At 43.1% G+C, this 20,978-nt stretch overlaps 1 protein-coding gene across 5 annotated transcripts in view; it reads right to left on the bottom strand.

Moving 5' to 3' along the window:
- The window catches only part of KIF26B (kinesin family member 26B), a 419,829-nt gene that overhangs the window by 218,228 nt on the left and 180,623 nt on the right, over positions 1-20,978 (bottom strand). The window lies entirely within an intron of this gene.

Genomic DNA, 20,978 nt, shown 5'->3' with positions numbered 1-20,978 from the left:
TCTTGACCACCGCCGGCAGCATCTCTCCTGTGGGGTCAGAGCCAGAGCTCGGGGAGAGGGGGAGGCTGGGAGGGAACACGTCCCCCACATGCAGTCAGTGACACGCTACATGGACACAGTGCACATGGTGCCCAGGGCTTCTCTAAGGCCATTTCCCAGCATCTTAGCTGGAATACCTCCTCATTTTCATTAAATATAATGGAATAAAATTACCCCGACATGGAAGTTTCAGTGAGTCTGTGTCTCTCCTCCATTTGGAGGGGAACGTAGGAGCCATTATCCACACTATTTGCAGCCCAAGACCAGACCAGGAAGACCAACCTCAAATGTTCCCAAATAGACAAGTGGAGCAAAGATATTTTATTAAGGGAGAAGTAACTCTGCTAGCGAAGGACATAAGAAATTAAAACATGGTTTGTTACTGTTGTCTGCTGTAGGTAGTCAGCAAACAGGTGATCTAGAGAAGCTCATAAAAACAGTACTACCAATGAGGTGTTTCGGTTTTTGGTGGGGAGGGTTTAGACCATTTCAACAGACTGGATTTTCCCACCGGTTCCTTACGATAAATAGCTTCCATTTTACTTGCAACAATTGCCTTTATAATGCAAGTTCTAGTGGGTGGGGCTGAGTCCATTTTGCCTAAATCCACATAATATACTCTGAAGACCCGCACTTCTGGGCCAAGTCAGATACTCATGTAGACTACACTTTTGGAAGGTGCTAATCCCACGACAAATGTAATAATTATCCAGGCAAGTCTAAGTGTGCTATTTTCAAAGACTGTTACTTTAAACTTCAGTCTGCTTGCAAAAAAAGGAAAAACTGTTAGGTTTTTTTTTTTTTAAAAGGAAACTTTAGTTTCAAAAAAAACCCAAAAAACAAAAAGTGTCTCCAGTCAGCTCAAATCTCTTTAAATGTTGAGTGGAAAATGTTTCTAATTGCCTAGAAAATACAAGTGCAAGAAGGCAAAGATCAGGAACAGTTTCCACTTTGTAACCGAGCAGGCCAGGAGGCCAGTGAGAGTCCCATTTGTTACCCTCTGAACATAAAACATTTGTACTTTCCATTTTAAGAAGAATAGCGATTACTCTGAGCCCCATGAACTTGAAGCTTTGCTCTGCTTAAATTCATGCTCAGACTTGGAAAGCCTTGGCACTATTCAGCTGTCATTCTGCCAACACACACTTTCTTATTCTCATTCATTCAGTGCTTTGTGAGGAAACTCAGCCCACATCAGAGGAACCACAGAGGAGGAAGCAAAAGCAGCCAATGGGCTGGAGGGCTTTCCCTGCGCTGGGCAGGGGCCACCGCCCAGGGAGAGGGCCAATATCACCTCTCCTTGGGCTGTCTCTGCTGCCCATGGGGTGTGGGCTCCCCTTAACCAGCTGCCACTCTCCTGGAGGAATAAGGGGACACCTGAAACAACTGGGGACCTGGCCAAGGCCACGTACACTGATGTCACCACAAAATGGGATTTATGAAGCAGCAGTGGTACAGGATGCCATCCTGGACAACGTCTAAAAACACAACCCCCAAATTCATAGCAGTTTTCTTTTCATCAAGTAGCTACAATCTCAGAGACACATACACTGATTTTAACACAGAGATGTCTGAAAAAAGTCAGCAAACCAGTTACAGGTGTCTTGCAATTTGCTACTACTTCAAGGATGGGTTCGCTAGCATCATCTGATCACCTGATCTTCTGTTTGTTTGTTTTGTTTCCTTTTCATTACTGTCATTGTGATCTGAAGTTTGGAGGGAAGGGAATGGAATTCTTCTGCCTCACTATGTATGAAGAGTCTTTGCAGGTGCCTTGCAAACCCACAGAGAAGCCTCTAGGATGTGTGATCAATAGTAAGCTGCCTAATGCAGAGACATGGGCTTCTCGGTGGTTCCAGATTCCCGAGTCTGGCCCAAAAGGAACGTGAGGATCCCGTGGGCACATGGCTCTCAACAATGTCACCTAGTGCACTGGCCTTCTTCAAAGACAGCTACTGGCTACCCTGTGCCAGGCGAGATTGGATCTCTAACTCTTACAGAACTGGAGATTAGTGGACACGGGACACTCAACTCTCAAGTCTATAAGTACAATAATTCAATAATGACTTGTTTTTAGAAATTAAACTTATAGAATGTTTTAGAGCTCAAAGGTATGTCAGGATCATCTTCTTCAAAACTCTCTTTCTTAATTAAGGAAACTGTGGAGCAGAGAAGTGATTTACCAAAACTACTGTGTAGCTGAGACCAGGACCCTGACTCCTAGGCCTGTACAGCCCCTCCTCTCTCCCTCCACCCCCACTTCCCTCTCCCTTCCTTCCACCTGAAAAAAAATTAAACATAGAGGGAAAAAAAATCAAATAATAATAAAACATATACAAGTGTTCATAAAAAATAAAATTTAACATTTCATATCTTAGAAGATTTTTTTTAAAAGGAACCAAATCTTATATAAAATTGAAGTTGCCCATGTTCCTGGTCACACTGCCCTTCTTCCCCCTGGTTTCCCTCTTTCCAGACACAGTCAGTGTCATGACTTTGGCGAGGCTGGTCCATGCTCTTCTTCACCACGTGCCTCCCATCACACCCACTGCCTCCCACGAGCTGGGCTGCACTCGCTTTGTGGTTCCTTCTGAGCATTCTCTAGGTTTTGTTCTGCTTGTTCCATAATGGGAAGAAGGCATCCCCCCAAACGCCGACTCCTGTAGGCTCTCATCACCTAAAAGTTCATGTTATTTATAATCACATCCAGTATCTTCTCCAGGGATTACAAACTCTCAGAAATAATATACAAACAGCTAATCTACCTCCCCTAAACTCTCTGCACTCCAAGTGTCTGGCCTCCCTTAAATTCCTCCAACATGCTCCTCCTGCCACAGGGCCTTTGCACATGCCTTCACAGTCCATCTGGAATGCTTCTTCTTTTTCTTCAGATCCAAGTTCAAGCATTATTTTCAGAGAAGCCTTCTTCCACCAGCCTCCTTCCAGCCTCTGTTGGATGCTTCTTCCGAACTGCAGTCTTTCCTTCAGTATCTTTACCTTGATTCATAGTATGCATTTAATAGGAGGTCACTATCTCTCACTATACAAAAGCCCCAGGACAGTAGTAGGTCTTAGGACTACCTCTGTATCCCTGAGATCAACACAATGCTTGGTACACAGAGATGTTCAAAACATATTTGTGGAATAAATCTGAGCTATTCTTATTTTCTACTGTTCATATTTATCTAATTAAATCTTTTTTTCCTTAAGTCCTTTCAAGAAGACTTAGTTCTTTTTAAAATGTCATTGTACTTCTATTTTGTTTGACTATTGGGATAGAATAGTAATTTTCCCCTCCCCATTATCACCAAAGTGTAATGTTTTGGCTCCACTGTGTGCTAGTTTAGGGATTAAGAACTGCCTCCTTTTTAGACCACTAATTTACTTGCTCATTTATCCACAAGAACAACCACATAGTGGGTGCTTAGTATATACCAGGCACTGTGGCAGGCATGTATGCAAACATTTCTTACAGCCTCCTGTATCTTCAGTATTTACTTTTTTTCCCTTGAAGTTGTGTACATGTTACTGGCTCACCGGCTCTCAGTATCTTATACAAAAATAATCCATGAAATAGCTGATTTAAAGAAACTTCTGTCTGTTATCTTTATGATTCTGAAAAATAGCAAATATCGACTGGCTCTCAACAGAAGCAGCTATAGCTGCTTTAATTGAACAACTAAAATCATACCAATTCTAGACTATTCTGAGAGAGGGGAGCCCCCTTGTCAGATAAGCTATGATTTTACATATACATGCTGGGGAACAGGCTTCAGAATGCTGGGTTTTGATGGAGCTCTTCCTACCAAGGTACTGTCATGCTTGTTACCAAGAATTCCCTCCTCCTCAACCCTTCAAACTACACTGAAGTTGTAACTGAATTGTTCCACGATAAAAGAAACAAAGTAATTGTCCACTGGATGAAATTTCACTATGAAAGAACTCTTCCCATCCAAATTCTTTCTGTGGCTCTCTGACACTGTGACAGCTTGTCACTGAATTGGTCATATGTCAAGCAGAGAAGGTTAAAGAACCTTATCTATGATTATTACATCGTCATCAGCAGAAGAAAGGATGCCCTTAGACCGGTCTACACCTTTGCTGTTGATAAACCTCTTCTTTCTCTTACAAGCCTCATTTGAGACAATCAATATGAAGTTAGGTAGACAAGCTGGCTATTCTGCCCATTTCACAGATAAGAAAGCAGAGGTTCAGAGGGTTAGTTAGATGATTTGTCCAAGGCCGTTCAGCCATTCAATAGAGAAGTTCAGATGGAAAGGCAGGACTTTGATTCCATTCTTTATTCTTAAAAAAAATTATTATAAGATCTCACCTCAGTTACTGAGGCTTACTGAATAACCTGGGTACCAAACAGACTTGGGGGATTAGAAGGCATAAACTTTACTTAGCCATTGACCTCAAGAGATCAGAAAGAAAGCCAGGAAAATTTGCAGCCAGCCAAACATGTGATTTCTCTCCCTCTCCAAAATAAGGGTGTGTGTATGTATGTATGTGTGTGTGTGCGTGTTTGCGTATCTGTGTGTCTGTGATTTGGTAGTGGGGAGCTTCCAAAATGTGTTTTTAGCCAAATCTTTAGGTCAAAGAGTCCTCAGGGAACTGGAAGAAAGGAAGGAAGGTATCTGTGCTCACCTGCTGGGTTTCCTGGGCTGAGCACGTGCTAAACCTGGGTCACTCCCAATGTGCTTCTGAAGGAAAGAGAAGCTGGCTGAGCCCACTGGCTGCAGCCCCGGTCCTACCAACACGGATGAACAAGAGAGCATCACCGGGAATCCCCTCCAGTCCAGCTTCCCAAGCCAGAACTGGGTCTCAGAAGCCACAATGGGAAGACACTGCCGCCCTTAAGGGATCTGAGGAGCTTTCTTTCCACGATCAGTCTTGTGACAAAACTAACACCTACCCCTCCCCGGCTCCTTAGCCATCCCCTCTCCTTAGGGGCAGACCACCCACTCAGCAGCATTCCCTCTTCTCTGGGTTCTGAATTTTATTTCAGGGCGGTGGCCTTTCCCACCAGCAGGCGGGCCCTCCACACTTCAAAAGCAAGTCTAAGAGGGGCTCGCTTTTTGCTGCTGGCTATAATGAAGGCTCTGTTCTGTAAAAATCGGCCCTGAAGCCTTGGCTTCTCCAAAGGGCGAGGTGAGGATCTTCCCTCGAACTCCAGCTCCTTCTTCAGTCACGCAGTGGCCCCCACCTCTAGTTCCCAGGCCAGGTGAGCGGCAGGTCACATGGGGCTAAGGAATGGGGTGAATGGTCCCCACAGATCCCTCACTGCAGTCCTGCAGAAACTTGATTCTAAGAGACTGATGGTCAGAAAGCTGGGGCTACTTCCCTGGGGAAAGCAGCTAGTGAGGAGGAGTCAAGACTGGACCCTGATTAGTTTGACTCTGAGACACTTTCATTCTGCCCTCCACCCTCAGTCCAACCCCCTGCTTTAACTGTCCCCTCAAGGTGGCTCTAAGTGGCCCCCTCCCCACAATCCACTGTAAGAGAAAAACACCCAAACAGCAGGAGTTTCTGGAAACATGGGATTCACTGCACAATCTAGAATCAAGAGATTTCTTTTTACAGGACCGTGGTTTACTTCTGCTTTTCAGTCTGTTCTGAATTAATTTTTTTCTCTCACAATACTGTGAAAGCCACAAGATTCTTCCTGGGAAAATTCAGATTCAAAAACCTCAATCTAGCCATCTAACACATTTGAAAAACGTAAACTTCAGGGCAAAAGGATTTGTTACCTTGATTATGTGTGCATGTCATAGTCTAGAAGCAGCAGCTGATAACTTGCCAGGGGATCCTGATCACTAACTTGGGGGGGACTAGATTTTCACCACAGGATTTTGTTGGGTTTAGTTCTGATTAAAACCTGCTGTTAGCTCTCCATCTCGGTTACACAGGACTGTTTCACTAAGGCAACAGTGTCTGTGACTTTCAAAACACCACATCGCATCCCACGGGTGGTGGTCAGTTAAACACGGGATGGTAGCAAAGGAACCAGGCGCAGGGAAAGGGACGCATATGTGTTTGCACACGTGTGTGTTTGGCCCACACGGGGTCCTCAGTGTGCATGGGAGCTTCCCCTATCAAGACCTCATAGATAAAGCTGCCCTCTACATTTTCACTTTGGGCAAGATTCATGCCTTTCTATCACATTTACATTTTCACCCTGATACCTCAGTATGAGGAGAAATATACTTGTCCTCAAAGAAATCTCGAATCTTAAATTTGGTTATGATCTGGACCACAGAATCAAGACAAAAGACATTTGACTGTTATTAACCAAGGTTGCTTTCACATCACAAATCACAATCTATAAGCCATTGACCTTTAACTTCCCACTGATGGAAAGGACTCTGAGAGCTTCCAAAGCGTGTCAGCATGGGGGTTCATCTTAATCTCATCTGGGTCAATGAATGGCATTATTGATCCAGAAAGCACCTCCCTTGGACTCCGCCAAGGCAGCAGGGAACACCAACAGTCTCCATTTCCTGCATAGAGACATCTATGGACAGCAAATGCATCCTACTCAGTCTTTACATTTAATGACATTATGACCCCAAACCCTAGAAAGTAACATCTAAAGCATTTTCTCTTAGGCAATTAATACCTTACTATTTGGGGATATCTCTTTTTTTCCTTTTTTTTAATTGAAGTATAGTCAGTTCACAATGTTGTATCAATTTCTGCTGCACAGAGTAATGTTTCAGTTATACATATACATACATTTATTGTTATTTATTATTTACTCTGTTACCTATGTTTTTATGGTTTTGCAGATAGTGGCACTCCATAAGTACTTCTGATGTGTGTCGGCACAAACCAACTCATATTTACCCTGAAAAAGACTGGAACACAGCTAACATTAACCCTTGGTGTTGTCTCTGCTGTCAGCTGTTGCACCCTTAGGGAATTAGTAAAGTAGAATATATTTTCAAAAGCCTATGTAAAATATAAATAAGATAAGCAAATCTGCAAAGGACAAGATCAAAAAAATGCCATCGCCAGACCAAAGATAAACACCTATAGCCAATCAGGCAGACCCTCCATTTCAGCCATATGATCACAGAAAGCTGATGGCAGTACCCAGAATGGCGTCTTCCTCCAGTAATCCATTGCACTGAGACAGGCTCCCATTAACTTATTTAGTTTTTGCTCCTATCAGAGAGTTGAGGGGGGAGAGAAAATTTTGCATCCCCTTCTGTATGTGAGTGTTCGTGTTCACTGTAGGAGTCAATCTCCACTTGAGTCACTTCTGGGGCTGACGCTCACAGCAGCTGGCAGAGGGTCCCCTCCCCTCAATTCCCACCCGGCCCCCCCGGAGTAGGCTCCCCCGGGAGCCTACTTTGTGACCCAAGGACAGAGCAGCACAGAGAATTCCTGCCAACAGCCATGGGCACATGTCTTACTTAGGTACCACACCTCCTGGGAACCAAAATGCTTTCATTTTATGAGTGATGTTTGTTTGATCCCCGCAGGCAGAGAACAAGAGGAATACTCCACTCAGGAGGGAAGCACTGGGCCGTCTCCCAAGCCCGGACCATCGCCTCTTCTGTGGCATCTGTGCAGTTCAGTGCGCCCAGACTGGCTGCCCTCAGCCCTCACCAGGTTGTTCCACAGCACGCTTTTCTTGTCATGCTTTCCACCCCTGAGCGATTCGGCAAACCTGATCCCACTTTAACTTTAATCTCACCCTGCCTGTCTGTTCTCTACCTGGAAACCAGATCTACCCAGAACTGAAGTAATATATTGCAAAGGCGGCTCCCGTTTCATGCACAGCATCAAGCATCTTCCCTAACTAAGCAGGACTGTTAAGGGGAGGAGGGGCGGGAATGACATCCATCGCAAGACAAGTTTTTGCTTAGAGGTCTCAGCAGACATTGCAGCAAGTTCACTAGTTCTGGCTCTTTTTGCTTGAAGAAAATCTACTGAAAATTAGGACAATAAAATGGATTTCCCCCAATCTCATCTAAAGAAGTTTTACTCAAAAAACAAAAACAAAAACAAAAACAGAAGGACAAATCTTGTACAAATCCACTTAGATGAGGCACCAGGAGTGGAAATGGAGGCTGCCAGAGGCGGAGGTTGGGGGAGGGCCTAGGTGGTTGGTGTTTGATGGGGACAGGGTTTCAGTGTGGGAAGATGAGAAAGTTCTGGAGATGGATGGTAGTGATGGTTGCACAACACATGAATATACTTAATGCCACAGAACTAATGGTAAATTAAAAATAGTTAAAATGGGAAATTTTATATCATGTACATTTTACCACAATTTAAAAAGGAACCACTTAGGATAAAGAGCACCGGGAGACTGCTGACTATAGGGACAGCCCAAGAATCTGCTCCCTTAAAGGACTAAGAAAAAAGCACTTGGACAGAAACCAAAGCTGTAAGGACAGTGGTCGTCTTATTTTGAAATGTAGCCCCAAACCCAGGAGAACCACTCCAGGGTCAAACTCAGCATCTGGTTGTACCTGAAAGTTCTGAGCTACAAATGCAATGCCCAGCACATAATAGGGGCTGCAAATATTTCCTGAATGTTTCAGAATCTCTTGAGTAAGTAGCTCAAAGCTTAGAAACCATTCTGGTGCACAGGCCTCCCTCCTGGAACAGAGCAGAGGTGGTGAGATTTGACCACCGTGTGAGACTCACCTAAAACCGTCTCTGTCCAGAAACATCAGATGGGAAATTTTAAGTTATGTATATTTTTCCACAAAAAATGAAATAAAACAAAAACATCACAACACCAAAGAGTTCATCCCCTTTTAGCCTGTCCAGCTGGCCTGTGCCTGCTTTCTCATTTTTGAGGTGTCATGAGGACTCTGGATGTTGAGGCCGAGTCAGAGAGCAGGGCCAAGTCCTCCAGGGACTCTGATGGTGAGTTTTCAGGTGGTGTCAGTGATAGGACCCCACCAGCCTATGTCCATGACCTGCAGGAGATGGGGTCACCCTGAACCCTCAACGAGGGAGGAACAGGAAGGAGGGAGACAAGGAGAGCAGGAAAGCCAGGAGGAAGCCCCCACTGGAACTGGGCTCTTGGGTTAAACCTCATTTGATTTCTTCACACCTGCCCAAGTAAAAGGCTATCCTCCCTCATCCTCCCTGAACAGTCCGTTCACAGTCTTTCCTGACTAGGCTGGTTCAATTTCTTCCCATGCTCACGGTTGTATTTTAGGCACTTCAGTGTGACAGCTCATTTTCCTCTAGCCCTTAGCAGTGCCCCCTCGAAGCTGGCCCCAGGCCTGCCCAGTGCTGGCCGCTCACGTGGGCACAGATTCCCTCTCTGCAGCGGCCTGGAGTCAGACAGATGAACTCCTCTCCGTCCTGTCCAGCCACCCCAACCCCCAGCCAGCACCCAGGGGCTGTGACGGGATGCTTATGTCCCAGGGCTGGTTGTTTGATTACTCTTATTATCTTAGCTTGCTTTGGCTATAAATTTTATTAGTGGCCATAAAATTATCCATCCAGAGCATTTGACTCAGTGACCTCTTACAAAAGGGAATTCCACACACCGGTGCTACCAGAGCCAAAGAGAGCTGCCCTGTCCTCACCCTCGATTTACAGCCTCACCTTCATCCAGGGTGATCGCCCTGTGTGATGAGATTCAGCAAACAGAGCAGGCTGCTCGTGTTTCAGGATACCCGTTATCAGGGCTTTAATCTGCTCCCTCTGCACATGATGACTCTTTTCTTTTATTCTTTGTGTCACTAGAAGGTAAAGGGGCAGGGCCATCCAAGTGCTTTAGAAAAGACCAAGGTGCAGGATACAGCAAAGGGCCAGTTGCATTTCTGTCTTGGACTCTTCCCTTAGATTTCTTAATTCTAAGATGTGCAGCTCAAGGCAGAGCTCAAATATTCTTTTTAAAAATATTTTATAACAGTCCACAAATGATAAATGCTGGAGAGGGTGTGGAGGAAAGGGAACCTTCCTATACTGTTAGTTGGACTGTAGTTTGGTGAAGTCATTATGGAAAACCTTACGGAGATTCCTCAAAAAACTAACAATAGACTTCCCATATGATCCAGCAATCCCACTTCCCAGCATATACCTAGAAAAACCTGTAATTCAAAAAGACACATGCACTCAAATGTTCATAGCAGCATTATGTACAATAGCCAAGACATGGAAGCAATCTAAATGTCCATCAACAGATGAATGGATAAAGAAGTTGTGGAATATTTATACAGTGGAGTATTAGCCATAAAAAGAGAATAAAATAATGCCCTTTACAGCAACATGGACAGACCTGGAGATCATCATTCTAAGTGAAGTAAGCCAGAAAGGGAAAGAAAAATACCATAAGATATCACTTATATGTGGAATCTAAAGAAAAAGACAAATGGGTGGGAAAGGATAAACTGGGAGTTCGAGATTTGTAAATATTAACTACTATATATAAAACTAGATAAAAAACAAATTTCTTCTGTACAGCACAGGGAACTATATTCAATATCTTGTAGTAACCTATAATGAAAAAGAATATGCATGTATGTATGTATATGTATGACTGAAACATTATGCTGTACACCAGAAATCAGCACATTGTAACTGAATATACTTCAATTAAAAAAAAAAGACACAAATAAACTTATTTACAAAACAGAAACAGACTCACAGACATAGAAAACAAACTTATGGTTACCAGTGGGGAAAGAGGGTGGGAAGGGGTAAATTGGGAGTTCGAGATTTGCAGATTCTAACTCCTATATACGAAATAGATAAACAACAAGTTTCTACTGTATAGCACAGGGAACTATATTAAATGTCTTGCAGTAACCTACAATGAAAAAGAATATGAAAAGGAACATATGTATGTATATGGATGACTGAAATGCTGTACACCAGAAATTGACCCTTCATTGTAAACTGACTATACTTCAATTGAAAATTTTTTTAAATTGCCGAGTAAGCCGTAAAAAGCCAAACAACTTTTTTAAAAAAAGAGTATCTTACAGAAGAGAAGCAAGATGGTGGAGTAGAAGGATGCTCGTAACTCACCCTCTCCCACAAATACACCAAAACTCACATCTATGGACCCACTCAGCCAACCAGAGCACCTGCAGAACTCCGACAAAACATCACCCTCTTCGAAAGACAAAACATTGCCCTCTTCAAAAAGCCAAAAATCTGGTAGGAAAAAAGGAAAAAAGAAAGAAGAAAAAGCAAAACAGTGTGGGACCGATCCCATGGGGAGAGAGCGGCAAAGGAGGACTGGCACTCATTCGATGGGTCTCCCCTCACCAGCGGAGAGGCCAGTGGGATGGAGGGGGAGCCTCCGAGGCTCAGATTTTCCCCAAGCACCCCTTAACCAACAGAACTAAGTTAAACGGGCACAAAGGGTCCCTGTGACACCCAGCCTGAGACATGAGCCAGCAGCTGGGGGCTGGGACAGGCTGCCCGAACCGGGCGGAGAACTGGGGCGGCTGCACTGAGGCAGCCCTGGGGGACCGCAGGGTGCTGCACGCCATGGCTGGGAGGGGATAGGGAGCAGAACAACCTTGGTCCCCTATAGATTGCGAAAAAAGCAACACAGCTGGTGTGCCCTGGGGGGAGGCCTTTGTCTCCTCAGACATGCGCTGCCATTACTGATGCTTCTCGCAAGAAGAGAAGGGGGTGGCAGCTACAGCCTCCATCTCCTCCTGTGTGCAGTGCCAGGGCGGGGGCGGGGCTAAGGTCTGAATCTGCACCCAGGGGCTCTGCAACCTCTTAGGCAGGACTGAGACTTGTTTACAGCCTGAGGTAGATAGGATCTTTCTGCCCTGGCACCTCAGAGAACTCACGCCTCCAAAACAAACAAGGAACTGAGATTTGGCACGGAGCAGGGGCAGGGCTGTTTCACAGTCTTCCCTGAGCCCGCCTTCGGGGTGCTGACCAGAGGCAGAGCAGGCAGCTGCACAGAGCAGTGGAGCGACCGGCGCCGGGAAAGGGTGAGCCGCAACCCGCTTTCCTGGCAGGAATGCAGCACCTGAACACGGTGCTGGGAGGGGGTACGATCCGCCCACCTACCTGGCTGGAGCACAGCATCTGACTGTGGCAGTGGGAGGGGGAGCGACCCGCCTGCCCACCAGGTAAGAGCTCAGCACCTGACCCAGTGTTGGGAGGGGGTGCAATCTGCTAGCCGACAGCTACTGGGAGCAGCACAAACGAGGGCGCCAACAGAGGGCCTCTGGAAACAGCAAGCTGAATTCACAAAACAGGGCAAAGACACAAAGACCTCTTGATAAAATCATTAAGAGCACACTGTCTCCAGGAGAACTAGATAACTGATACTCCTTAAGCCACAGTGCCAGAGAGATATGAGCAATATGAAGAAGCAGAGGAACCACTCTCAATTAAAAGATCAAGAGAAATCCCCTGAAAGCATGATCAGGAAACAGACATGGATCACAAAAAAAGAGTGATCAAAGTACTGAAGGAACTAAAAGAAACAGTGTTCAGAGATATAAAATATGTCAAAAATGAAATAGAAGCTATAAAGAAGAACCAAGTAGAATTAGTAAACTCATTGGCTAAGATGAGAGCTGACCTAAAGGCTGTACAAAGCAGGCTAGATAATGCAGAGGAAAGAATAAGTGACCTAGAAGACAGGACAACAGAAAGCACCCAATCAGAACAGCTGAGAGAAAAACAAATAAAAAACAATGAAAACAATATAAGGGACCTATGGGATAATATAAAGCGTGTCAATTTACGCATAATAGAGGTTCCAGAGGGGAAGAAAGAACAAAGGGGATTGAAAAGGTATTTGAAGAAATCATGACTGAAAACTTCCCAAACCTAAAGGAATCAGATATCCAAGTACAGGAGGTTCAGAGGGTCCCAAACAGGACGAACCCAAACAGACCCACACCAAGACGTATCATCATCAAGATGGCCAGAGTCAAGGATAAAGAAATGATCCTAAAGGCAGCAAGAGAAAAACAAAGAGTGAGTTACAAGGGAACACCCCCATAAGGCTCTCAGCTGATTCTCTACACAAACACTACAGGCCAGAAGGGAGTGGCAAGATATATTCAAAGCCCTGAATGAAAAAAAGATGCAGCCTAGGATACTTTATCCAGCAAGGCTATCCTTTAGAAAAGAAGGAGAGATAAAGAACTTCACAGACAAGCAAAAACTAAAGGAGTTTAGCAACACTAAACCCATGCTAAAAGAAATACTGACAGGTCTACTCTAAATAGAAAAGAAGCAGGATGCTACAAAAACGAGAAACTCTAACTGGAAAGGAGGTAACTGCCATGAATTACAAAAAGAATAAACACAAAATTTTAAAAGAAGACATCTAAATCATTAAGAGTGGGAGAGGGAAGCAAGGAAAGCCACTGTGGAAAACAGTATGGAGATTCCTCAAAAGACTAGGAATAGACTTACCATATGACCCAGGAATCCCACTCCTGGGCATATATCCAGAAGGAACCCTACTTCAAAATGACATCTGCACCCCAATGTTCATAGCAGCACTATTTACAATAGCCAAAACATAGAAACAGCCTAAATGTCCATCAACAGGTGACTGGATAAAGAAGAAGTGGTATATTTATACAATGGAATACTACTCAGCCATAAAAACCGACAACATAATGCCATTTGCAGCAACATGGATGCTCCTAGAGAATGTCATTCTAAGTGAAGTAAGTCAGAAAGAGAAAGAAAAATACCATATGAGATCACTCATATGTGGAATCTAAAGACTCATGGACAGAGAATACAGACTTGTGGTTACCAGGGGGGTAGAGGGTGGGAAGGGATAGACTGGGATTTCAAAATTGTAGAATAGATAAACAAGATTACACTGTATAGCACAGGGAAATATACACATAATGTTATGATAAATCACAGAGAAAAAAATGTGACAATGACTGTGTATATGTCCATGAATGACTGAAAAATTGTGCTGAACACTGGAATTTGACACAACATTGTAAAATGATTATAAATCAATAAAAAATGTTAAAAAAAAAAAAAGAGTGGGAGAGGGAAGCAAGGAAAGCCACTATGGAAAACAGTATGGAGATTCCTCAAAAGACTAGGAATAGACTTACCATATGACCCAGGAATCCCACTCCTGGGCATATATCCAGAAGGAACCCTACTTCAAAATGACATCTGCACCCCAATGTTCATAGCAGCACTATTTACAATAGCCAAGACATGGAAACAGCCTAAATGTCCATCAACAGATGACTGAATAAAGAAGAAGTGGTATATTTATACAATGGAATACTATTCAGCCACAAAAACCGACAACATAATGCCATTTGCAGCAACATAGATGTTCCAGGAGAATGTCATTCTAAGCCAGAAAGAGAAAGAAAAATACCATATGAGATCGCTCATATGAGGAGTCTAAAAAACCAACAACAACAAAACAAAACATAAATACAAAACAGAAACAGATTCATAGACACAGAATACAAATTTGTGGTTGTCAAGGGGGCGGGGGATGGGAAGGGACAGACTGGGATTTTAAAATGCAGAATAGATAAACAAGATTATACTGTATAGCACAGGGGAATATATACAAGATCTTGTGGTAGCTCATAGCGAAAAAAAAAATGTGACAATGAATATATATATGTTCATGTATAACTGAAAAATTGTGCTCTACACTAGAATTTGACACAACATTGTAAAATGACTATTACTCAATAAAAAAAAGTTTAAAAATTTTAAAAAAGAAAAAGAAAAAAGAAAAAAGAATAAAAAGGAAAAAAAAGGAAAAAAAAAGAAAAAAAAAGGGTAAGACCAGGGAAGAGAATCTAATCATTCAGTGTGGTGTGGATTAAAAAAGATTATGTCACATTTTTAAAATAAAAATCAGTAGAACAACCAAAAACAAGAATATCTTATAACAAATAATAAAGTCTTATCATCAAGTTTGTAGTGTGTCTACATATAGATACATGTCAACAGGTTGATTAACAATACTTGTAATATTTAATCCTCAATTATGTTGTGTGGAGTGGTTTGGTGACACATTCAAAGACACAGAATGGTACCAGGAGTCCAGCTGGCTTGATGAGGTGAGCTTCAGCCTGAGAGAACTTTGAAGACTGACATCAGGCATCCTCCTGGGTCATCATCACACTCGTGACCATTTTTTGAGCACTTACCATGAGTCAGGTTCTGTTCTAAGAGCTTTGTAACTGTGTTGCCAGGTTTAATCCTGACAACTACCCGATGAAGGAGGCACCCCTATCACCAAATCACAGCTTAAATTTGGTCTGTCACGTGGAAAAACCTTCTGGGCGGTAATGCCACTGGGTTCGTCTCTTTCTATACTTGAGTTTATCTTGCACTGATCACATTATGCAGAGAATTCAGAGCTCTTCAACTGTGGCTGCCCCATTCGCAAAATGTGTTAATAGCCAAAGACTTGAAGAGCAGAGAAAAGGATCATTTGAATAATTTCTCAGTATGCATACAGGCTTGCTCTAGCCAATGTTTTGTGTTTTTTATGATCAAATGAAAGTAAAATCAAATGGTCTGAATCTTGATGTAATTGATTTCACTTTCAATTTGCAACTAAGCAAACTCAGACAGAGTAGAGCAGTCGAGAAGAAATTACAATCCTAATCAACTCAACCCTTGCAGCAAGGTCGGGCCAGAGGTGACTCTTGGGTTGGTCCCCAAGACTGAGAAGGATGAACCCCTTGAACCCCTCTTTTCATGTACAGAATCACCTGGTGCTGTTCTTTCATTGGTGGATGGTTACCATTGCTCCCTACCCCAAAACACTCAACTAAAACCAGCACCCCAGGAGGCATGCCCTGAGCACCCTTCCTGAACCCAGAATGACTGGGGCACCCCCTCCACAAGTCCCCACACCTGCCCTTACAGTAGAGCGTTTGTTTCATTTTGTAACTGTCTGTCACTGTTCTCTCTTCCCAAACAGAGGGCAAGCCCTGTGAAGACAGGGACTGAGTCCTACTCACTTCAGTATTACCAGCATAGCACTGTGTCTGGATATGGAACAGAGCTAATAAATACATCAATTAATATACTAACTAACGAATACATGCAAAACAAAATGAACTTAATACAGTGGGGTTTGGATTGCAAAAGTTTTGTTTGGTTTTGAGGGATAAAGGTTATTTTCATCTGGTTTTAAAAATTATGAATAGGTTACATAAAGCTTTATTCAAAAAAACAAGGTATTTCAGTGTACACTTTATTTAATATAGTGGTGAGACAGAAGACTGGAGTGGGGGAAAGAAAAAGCAAACAAGAAACAAAGAGGCCAAGGGACAGAGACAAAGAAAAAAGAGAGAAATGGGAGTAAATGGAAGAAAGAGAAAAACAAAAAGAGATGGCATTAAAAGATAATTTTTAAAAAGGAGAGGAAACAAGTTTCTACTGTACAGTACAAGGAACTATGTTTAATATCCTGTAGTAATCTATAATGAAAAAGAATATGAAAATGAATATATGGATGTGTATGTATGAAACATTATGCCGTACGTCAGAAATTGATACACTGTAATTGACTATACTTTAATTAAAAAGACAGATAAATAGATAAATAAATAAATAAATAAATACATACATACATACAGAGAGACCAGTTCCTCTCAGCCAGCTTGAGCATGACCATGTGATGGCCACAGCTAGGGAGCTGGAATTCTCTGGAATATTGGGCAGGTGATCCTAGGAATATGTTTTTCAGGAGAGAAGGAATCAAGTTCAGAGGCTGAAGTACCACTGCCTGTCCTAGCTCTTCTGGGTACCAAAGAAGAGTTTCACCTACACCCAGAGCCCTGAGGTGCTAAAACAAAATGCGCCAACTGAAAAGTTTAAAGACCCATGTCATAAAATTGAGCTGCTCTCTTGCCCTTTTCCAATTAAAAAAAAAAAAAGTAGCTCTAACTTCTGAGGAAAAGGGCTTGGATTTTTTGTCTATCTGAATACTTGCTCATGTAACTTCTGCAGATGGCATTGTTTCTTAGTTATGCTTCCAAAGGAAAAGACAATAAGATTAAGAAACTGAACATTAGATTACAGAACGGATGTAGCATGTAGATTAATTCTAATAGACATGATGGCCTTTCCATCTGTGCCTGACTTGCTGTGTCTGTCTGTAGAGAACACTGTGATGCAGCTTTAGGAAGCAGTCCCTTCCCAGAGCACGTCACCATTCTGCACCTAAATCTCAGCTCATGCTTGGAAAACTTTCAAGAAAACCAGCAGTGCATCATGGCCTGGAATTTAAAATGTGCATTCCTTGTAGGCACCTAACTTCCTCGTATTTTCCTTGAGCTCTGGTGAGAAAGTCAAGAGGGGCCTGGCGACAGTACTTGGCTAGAAGTGATCTGCCTAGGTCTGCAGAATGGCCCATTCACTAAATGCAAAAGCATCCTTGCATTCTGGGTAAAACTGAGGGAACAATATTGGAAACCTCACAAAGGCATGTACACACATGTGCATATACGCACACAGACACACAAGGACACACATGCCCCTCAGGATGCTGGTGAGGATAGAAAGAGAGACCACACGAAGAAGGAGTGAGGTTTGCAGCTGCTAGAGCCCTGACTCAGCAGCCATGAGAGCACAGGTCTGCAGGGCTCCCAGCACCAGGAAAGTGGCTCCTCCTTGTTTGGAGTCCTTTATGGAAGCTGACAGCACTGGGACTGGCTCTAGATTGTAGGATTGATCCTGCTCTTCCCTGGCCAGCTCAAATCACAGCCACAAAGGAGAGATGCCCAGACTAGAGACAGGGTGGATGAGATGGAATTGCCAGCGTAATCCCAGTGCCCAGGAAAGGAGGTGACTTGCATCAGGCTCTTGGTAAGCATCACCCTGAATGATAAGAACCACTTCCGGGCCTGGCTTGGTTGATGACAACATCAGGGACTTGGAGCAAGTCATTACCCTTCTCTTAGCCATGAGGGGAACTCTTGAGTCTGTGTCTGGGATGAAATGAGAAAATGTAGCTGAAGGTGCTCTGTGGTTCCTCAAGTCATAATCAAATATATGGAAGGGATGTTGAGAAATATTCCTGTTTCATCTTAAAGCACGTCCCTAATTTAACATTTGTGTGGCCTTTAGGCAAAAACATACAAATACATCAACGACAACAACAAAACAGAAAACGTTCCCTAGCATTGCACCAAGTCATCGATGGTGAACAAGGGACTGATTCTGTTGAAGGCTCAGCTGGCTCTTTCAAAGCAACGCACAGGCTTTCAAGTTTCCAGCTCTGAACTGACCTTACATCCTCCATTTACCAATTAAAGAAATGCCAAATCCTACACCATCCAAAAAGCAATTTTCACAAAAATGTTTAAATGGAGCTGGAAAAGTCCTCAGATACAATCTAGACCAACTTTCATGTGTAAGCATGAAGAGACTGTGGCCAGTATGGGTGAGGTAAGTCATCCAAAATCACACATCTGGTTCGTGGCACAGCCAGTTAATTGCAGCATTTATTTACATGCACATCAGAAAACTAACAATAGGACAGCAGAACTCTAAAATGATTGAAAACCCCTGAAATACATACACACAGAGAGAAAAAGAGTCCGTTTCTGTAGTTCGCAATAAACCAACCAAACGGCGGGCTGCGGGACCCTTGTCAAATCAATTAACCTCTTTGCAACTCGGCTTCCAAAATCAGAGATCTGCCACGAGGAATATCAAATAAAAATCCTCATAGGCATCCTCCTCAAATAACAACAGCTTAAAGACTCTAAACCGATGATGCTTCAAAGCCTCTCATTGAAAAGCTATACACAGGTGTAGGCAAACACTTGTGAGCTGACCTAAAGTCATCTCGGGACAAGGTGTGGAACTGTCCTGTCTATTCCCTTCTGCATTTAGAGTCACTCACTCTACAAGGCTGGTTGTTTCAACTTTCATATCCCTCTTACATGTCCAGAATTCAGAGAACAGCTCAGCAGAGTTGCTTCCTGGGAAACTCTGGATCATTAATCCTAATCAGGACAGATCCTAATCCTATCCTTAGACCCATGACAAACTGCATTTGATAGTTTTCCAAATCGGTTCACCCAGGGGATTTGGATGCTTAATAAAATACATTTATTTACACATGCATGTTTTCATTGTGTATTTCACTAGTAAAAATAACATAGAGTGCTTCAGAAGTTTAATAATGTTTGAGTATCCCTTAAACCCTTAACTCTGAATTCTCAACTTTAGGGATATTTAAAAATCCTGGGCCTCAAGAGCTGTAAAATGAAATTCTGAAATTAACTTTGCTGTTGTCAGATTTCTTCAAGTCTGTATCATTGTCTCAGCACCTCTTTGCTTTTACCATAATTAGCAAAGAGACAAAGACTTTCTGTGTGAGTTGAAGCCAAAGTTGTACAATCTCATTATGTCTTCCTAAATAAATATTCTACTTTTTTTCCCCCTGTTGTGGCTGTAACATTCCATCCAGTGTCCTAATTTCTCCACTTGGTGGTTCTGCTCAAATTTCTCCTCTGTTCATTTAAGATGTTGGTTTTCTCTTCTATTGTACATGCTATGGCTTTTCCCAAAGCTCCACTATACTTTCCACTTGTTAGAACTTTATAATATGGGTCAGGCGCAGTAAAGTCAATACCAACTAACTTATTGTGAGCCTATCTAACTAGATTTCCCTAGCTAACAGCCCAGAGCCAGCAAGACTGGCAGACCCCGACACCTCGGGGATCCCAGCCAGCGTGCTTTATTCTCACACAGAGCTGGACCTCTCAGAGTTCATCTCTTCCATATCTGCCCTTTTGTTACAAACCTTGAGTCCCTGGAGTCTGCTATTTAAAATCGAGCCGATCTTTTGGGATTCTTGTCTTTCATACACACTTGAAAAGCTATTCATCCAATCCTGAGTTAAAAGGCTCTAAGCTGTATTAAATCAGTCTGGTTGCAATTCCCCCCAAAACGGAATTATTCTCTTAACAACCTCTTAAGAGAAAGCAACGAAACATCCACATCTCAGCTAAGTCTGTTTGTCATCTTTCCTTGACTCCCCAAACCTTGATTCTACCCTTAACACAGAGTAACTTTGAAGTCTGCAGGGCTTCCACATGCAGGGCAACCATACAAACAGATCTGGGTTCCTAGATCCAGAGTGTGGAATCAGCAGGGCCATAGCAGAAAGAAACTGGTGGCCCCAAACTGCAATTTTCAACACCAATTGAGAAGATGTAGAACTTGCAGTAACCCCTTACTAGTCTGGACAGCAACATATCCATTTCAGAAGGTCAGTTCCATGAAGGCAGGAAACAAATCTTGCCTTTGGAGTGCCTTTACAACTCCAAGCAACACTCTTGGAGTAAGTATTGAAAACTCTATTTGACTTTCTAACAGGGCTTACCACCAGCAAGTTCATACAAAGTTGGCAAGAGCAAACCAATATGTAGGCATTTTATAGTTTGCTTAAGATTTATGAGATTGGGTTTCTTCCCAGAGCCCAAGAGGAGGCCAAAGTAAACAAGCACACATAGGTGTGTATACACACATACACATGCCCCAGAACTGCTCTCCCAACAAGATGGACTGGATCAAGCAGTGTCTTTGAGAAAGACTGAAAACTAGTCCTCTGGGGGCAAGCATGCTAAGGAAAACCTTATGAAATACACAAAGACACATTTGAGAATCAGTAAACATGTCCACTGAGGAAATTCATAGAATAAAAAACCTCAGATTAGCTCGGTTCTAAAAGGAACACATCCCAGAAGTGGGGCTGCTGGAAGTTACGAAAGTTCCCTCCTTCCATAGAGCCCTTTAAGAAAGATCACTGCAGCCAGCAGTCTAGAATGGCTCCCGTGGAGATCCGCCAAGAGGGAGAGATGTACCAGTTGCCTGGAGGAAGACTTCTCCCCAGCATGAGCTTTTGATGTGTAGACACTTCTAATACCCAGACTCTAAACCTTTGCACCCCTCAAATTACCAAATTATAATTTTGTTAATGTACCAGACAGACC

Source organism: Vicugna pacos, chromosome 23 (assembly GCF_048564905.1).
Source record: "Vicugna pacos chromosome 23, VicPac4, whole genome shotgun sequence".
Lineage (NCBI taxonomy): Eukaryota > Metazoa > Chordata > Mammalia > Artiodactyla > Camelidae > Vicugna > Vicugna pacos.
Note: the sequence above shows the minus strand (reverse complement) of the source record. Positions and strands in the feature narration are given on the sequence as shown.